Raw genomic sequence first — 6,012 nt, 5'->3', positions numbered from 1 at the left:
CAATATAATGGTATCACTTCGCGGCGGAGGGATACATCCGAGGTGAGAATTTACAGATTCACTCCTGTGTACACCTGTGTCACGCCTGGGGTCTGCMCCTATATATAGACCCCATTGCCATGACACACGTTCTCTTTCATTTKGTCGGCAGACATCCATATGSTTTGAGGTACAAACTTTCTGAAGTTCGCTTGGTAAGTCACTCTAAAGTGTAATATCTTGCGTGGAAGTATACGTACTAGCTGTTTGCAACCTGGAGCAGCTGGCCACATGGCGCCGGTTCTCTGCTAATTACCCTGCRGGKTTTTTTTCTTGTTCTTTCCCCTGCAGAGTGTAAGAATATCGTGGTGGGCTTTCCACTACATTGAGACATTAACTTTGGAGGTCCTTAACGGAGTTACTCCATCATATGGTGCATATTTCTATTGCTTGGATATTAAACCGGTTAGGTAATATTGCAGTTGGCGAAAAACAAATAAATCAAATCCATTACCTGGTTGCTGTTTTTTTGTCTGCCTGCTTTTCCCACAAGGGTCTTCTGTGTTTTTTTACAGAGATACTGGGTAATTTATCCCTCACCGGGWTCCTATTCCTCCAAGTGGTTCATGACAGGCCATCAGAAGCTGGCAGCGGGGCTTCATCGCCCCCAGAGGCTCAAAAGGCTATGAGGAGCCTACTCACTCGGGTAGACACTGCACAGGACATCAAACTGATGGACAATGATTATTCTCCATCTGTCCCCATCTCTGCTGAGGTCCGTGATGCCTTGCAGGAGAGCTGGGTCTCTGCCGGGGGGTGCTTCCGACTCACAGCAGAGACTGGACCATGGAGTTACGTTGCAAGTCACTCGGCCTCCAGGAGTACCCGACCATGGACACCGTGATAGCTGCCATGGTTCTCCCGGACCGGGAGATTATAGGGAGGAACCCGCAACTGAAGCTGGGACCCCCCAGATTCTTTGATGGGGACTTGAAAGCCACATATGAGTCTCTCTGTTCTCTTGGCCTCTTATTATTATCTGTATTTTTTGAAACCGCACCGTTGGTTAGGGGCTTGTCAGTAAGCATGTGACTAGTAAAATTTGATTTGATGTTAGGACTACAGGAGGGCCTAATTAACACCATGCGGATACCAGTTGCGCTGGCGGTTGTTCTGCTCTTGGTGCACCGGTATTGAGGTTGTGCCCGAGTTACGCGGGGGGGCAGTATGTCCTCCAATACCTGCAGTCTCGCTTGGATGAGGGCTTGGCAGCCTCTACAGTGAGAGGGTAGGGGCGGGAGAGTCTGGGCCTCCCTCCGGCATGCTGTGCGTGCACTGGCTGCCTTATGTGGAGCGGATGCGGTCAGAGAGAACTACAGACCAGCTCTTTGTCTGCTATGGTGAGAGAGTCCTGGGGGCTGGGCTATCAAAGCAGAGGSTCTCTCACTGGATCGTGTACACGATTACGACAGCATGGCAAGGCAGTGCTGGGATCTGTGGTGGCACATTCAACACGAGGTGTGGCTGCATCCTGGGCTCTACTGAGAGGAGTGCCCCTCGCTGATATCTGTGCTGCGGCCAGCTGGGCTTCCTCTTGCACCTTTACTAGGTACTATCGGGTAAATGTGGTACCTCCCTCTGTGGTTGGTTCAGCGGTCCTGGGCGTCGCCTCCCCTTCCGGGGACTGTGCCGAGACACACCCCCCCCTACCTTCAAACTCAGTGCCTCTTTGCTTGACATCATGGGAAAATCAAAATAAATCAGCCAAGACCTCAGAAAAATATTTGTAGACTTCCACAAGTCTGGTTCATCCTTGGGAGCAATTTCCAAACGCCTGAAGGTACCATGTTCATCTGTACAAACAATAGTGCGCAAGTATAAACACCATGGGTCCACGCAGCTGTTATACCGCTCAGGTCTGTCTTCTAGAGATGAACGTACTTTGGTGCGAAAAGTGCAAATCAATCCCAGAACAACAGCAAAGGACCTTGTGAAGATGCTGGAGGAAACAGGTACAAAAGTATCTYTATCCACAGTAAAACGAGTMYTATATCAGCAGAACCTGAATGGCCACTCAGCAAGGAAGAAGCCACTGCTCCAAAACCGCCATAAAAAAGCCAGACCACGGTTTGAAGAATCTCCGTTATAAACAAATCAAAATATATTTTTAACAGTCAAGATGTGCTTTACGTGTAGACTTTCATCTTTATTTAAGGATTTTGTCAATTATTGTATGAACCGTGTAGGAATTACAACCATTTGTATACATAGCCCCCCAATTTTAGGGGCTCAAAAGTAATTGGACAAACTACCATGAATTAAATTGTGAGTTTTAATCCTTGGTTGAAAATCCTTTGCATTCAATGACTGCATGAAGTCTGGAACCCATATACATCACCAGATGCTGGGTTTCGTCCCTGGTGGTGCTCTGCTAAGACTTTMCTGCAGCCTTCAGTTCCTGCTTGTTCTTGGGGCCTTCAGTTTTGCCTTCAGCAAGTGAAATGCATGCTCAATTGGATTCGGGTCAGGTGATTGACTTGGCCATTGCAGAACATTCCACTTCGTTGCCTTAAAAAAGTATTGGGTTGCTTTCGCAGTCTGCTTCGGGTTATTGTCCATCTGCGCTGTGAAGCACCGTYCAATGAGTTTTGAAGTATTTGGCTGAATCTGAGCAGATAATATAGCTCTAACCACTTCAAAATTCACCCTGCTCCTTTTGTCAGCAGTCACATAAATAAATACAAGGGAATCAGATCCATTGGCAGCCATWCATGCCCACGCCATAACACTACTTCCACCACGCTTCACAGATGTGGTATGCTTYGGATCATGAGCAGTTCCTTTCCTTCTCCATACACTTCTCTTCCCATCATTCTGATACACGTTGATCTTTGTCTCATCTGTCCATAGGATGTTGTTCCAGAACTGTACAGGCTTTTAAAAATGTTTTTAATCTGGTCTTCCAGATTGGTTTACATCTTGTGGTAAACCCTCTGTATTTACTCTGGTGAAGTCTTCTCTTGATTGTTGACTTTGACACATATATGCCTACCTCCTGTAGCGTGTTCYTGATCTGGCCAACTGTTGTGAAGGGGTTTTTCTTCACCAGGGAAAGATTTATTCTGTCATCCACCACAGTTGTTTTCCGTGGTCTTCTTGTCCTTTTGGTGTTCCTGGTCTCACCAGTGCGTTGTTTTCTTTTTAAGAATGTACCAAATAGTTGATTTGGCCACATGTTTTTTGTCATGCCTGCTCCCGTGCTCTCTGGCGCTCGAGGGTGCCAGGCTGCCCTTCAATACGCACACCTGTCACCATCATTACGCACATCAGCGCTCATTGGGGGTTTCTACTTCCGGCGCCGACAGAGATGGCCGYCTCGCTTCGCGTTCCTAGGAAACTATGCAGTATTTKKTTTTTTTTACGTGTTATTTCTTACATTGGTACCCCAGGTAATCTTATGTTTCATTACATACAGTCGGGAGGAACTACTGAATATAAGAACAACGTCAACTCACTATCATTACGACCAGGAATATGACTCTCCCGAAGCGGATCCTGTGTTTTGCCTTCCCAGTACAATGGATCAGATCCCAGCCGGCGACCTTAAACAACGACGCCGTAAAAAAGGCAAACGAAGCGRTCTTCTGGTCAGGCTTCGGAGACGGGCACATCGCGCTCCACTCTCTAGCATACTACTCGCCAATGTCCAGTCTCTTGACAAYAAGGTTGATGAAATCCGAGCAAGGGTAKYATTCCAGAGAGACATCAGAGACTGTAACGTTCTTTGCTTCACGGAAACATGGCTCACTCGAGAGACGCTAACGGAGTCGGTGCAGCCAGCTGGTTTCTTCAYGCATCGCGCCGACAGAAACAAACATCTTTCTGGTAAGAAAACAAAGGATCGACAGGCGGTACAATTACACCCGACAGGATGCTCTCGATTGTGCAGATCTGCAAAGAGAGTTGCTTTTGGTGACAAGGCCTCAGCCTCCTGAGGTTGAAGAGGCGCTGCTGCGCCTTCTTCACCACGTTGTCTGTGTGGGTGGGACACAGGTTCATGTTGGTGTCCGTGAGTGTGTTCGCCGAGGGAACGTTAAGAATTCGCTTCACGCCTGCTCCGACTAGCTGTTCCCGTCGATGTGGATAGGGGGGGCTCCTCTGCTGTTACCTGAATGCACGATCATCTCCTTTGTTTTGTTTGACGTTGAGGTGAGGTTATTTTCCTGACACCACACTCCGAGGGCCTCACCTCTTCCCTGTAGGCCGCTCCGTTGTTGTTTGGTAATCAAGCCAACCACTGTGTGTCCGTCTGCAAACTTGATGATTGATTGGAGGTGTGCATGGCCACGCAGTGTGGTTGAACAGGAGTAAAGGAGAGGGCTCAGAACGCACCCCTTGTGGGCCCCAGTGTTGAGCAGCGGGGGCGATTCAGTGGGTGGAGATGTTGTTACCTACCCTCACCACCTGGGCGGCCCATCAGGAAGTCCAGTACCCAGTTACACAGGGCTGGGTCGAGGACCCAGGTCTCGAGCTTGATGACGAGTTTGGAGGGTATATGGTGTAAATGCTGAGCTGTAGTCGAATGAACAGCATTCTCACATAGATATTCCTCTTGTCCAGATGGGTTTAGGCATGTGTGCAGTGTGGTTTGCGATTGCGTCGTCTGTGGACCTATTGGCGGCGGAAGCCCAATTGGAGTGGGTCTAGGGTGTCAGGTAGGTGGAGGTGATATGGTCCTTGACTAGTCTCTCAAAGCACTTCATGATGACGGAAGTGAGTGCTACGGCGGTAGTCGTTTAGCTCAGTTACCTTAGCTTTCTTGGAACAGGAACAATGGTGGCCCTCTTGAAGCATGTGGGAACAGCAGACTGGATAAGGTTGATTGAATATGTCCGTAAACACACCAGCCAGCTGGTCTGCGCATGCTCTGAGGACGCGGCTGGGATGCCGTCTGGGCATGCAGCCTTGCGTGGGTTAACACGTTTAAATGTTTTACTCACGTCGGCTGCAGTGAAGGAGAGTCCGCAGGTTTTGTAGCGGGCCGTGTCAGTGGCACTGTATTGTCCTCAACCGACAAAGAAATGGTTTGTCTGTCTGGGAGCAAGACATCCTGGTCCGCGACGGGGCCGTTTTCTTTTTGTAATCCGTGATTGACTGTAGACCTGCCACATACCTCTTGTGTCTGAGCTGTTGAATTGAGACTCCACTTTGTCTCTATACTGGCACTTAGCTTGTTTGATTGCCTTGCGGAGGGAATAGCTACACTGTTTGTATTCGGTCATGTTTCCGGTCACCTCGCCCTGATTAAAAGCAGTGGTTCGCGCTTTCAGTTTCGCGCGAATGCTGCATCAATCCTCACGGTTTCTGGTTTGGGAATGTTTTAATCGTTGTTGTGGTATTATGTCGCTGATGCACTTTCTAATAAACTCGCTCACCGAATCAGCGTATTCGTCAATGTTGTTGTTGGACGCAATGCAGAACATATCCCAATCACGTGATCGAAGCAGTCTTGAAGCGTGGAGTCAGATTGGTCGGACCAGCGTTGAACAGACCTGAGCGCTGGAGCTTCTTGTTTTAGTTACTGTTTGTAGGCTGGAAGCAACAAAATGGAGTCGTGGTCAGCTTTCCGAAAGGAGGGCGGGGGAGGGCCTTATATGCGTCCGCGAAGTTAGAATAACAAGATCCAGGGTTTTACCAGCCCTGGTAGCACAATCGATATGCTGATAGAATTTAGGGAGTTTGTTTTCAGATTAGCCTTGTTTAAAATCCCCAGCTACCCACCTCAGGGTGTGTGGTTTCCAGTTTACATAGAGTCAGATAAAGTTCGTTCAGGCCATCAATGTGTCTGCTTGGGGGGAATATATACGGCTGTGATTATAATCGAAGAGAATTCCCTTGGTAGATAATGCGGTCGACATTTGATTGTGAGGAATTCTAAGTCAGGTGAACAGAATGACTTGAGTTCCTGTATGTTGTTATAGATCACACACATCTCGTTAATCATAAGGCATACCCCCCCCCCCCCCGCCCCTC

Source organism: Salvelinus sp. IW2-2015, linkage group LG26 (assembly GCF_002910315.2).
Source record: "Salvelinus sp. IW2-2015 linkage group LG26, ASM291031v2, whole genome shotgun sequence".
NCBI classification, from domain to species: Eukaryota; Metazoa; Chordata; class Actinopteri; order Salmoniformes; family Salmonidae; genus Salvelinus; species Salvelinus sp. IW2-2015.
The sequence above is the reverse complement of the archived record's forward strand: the minus strand, read 5'-3'. Positions refer to the sequence as shown.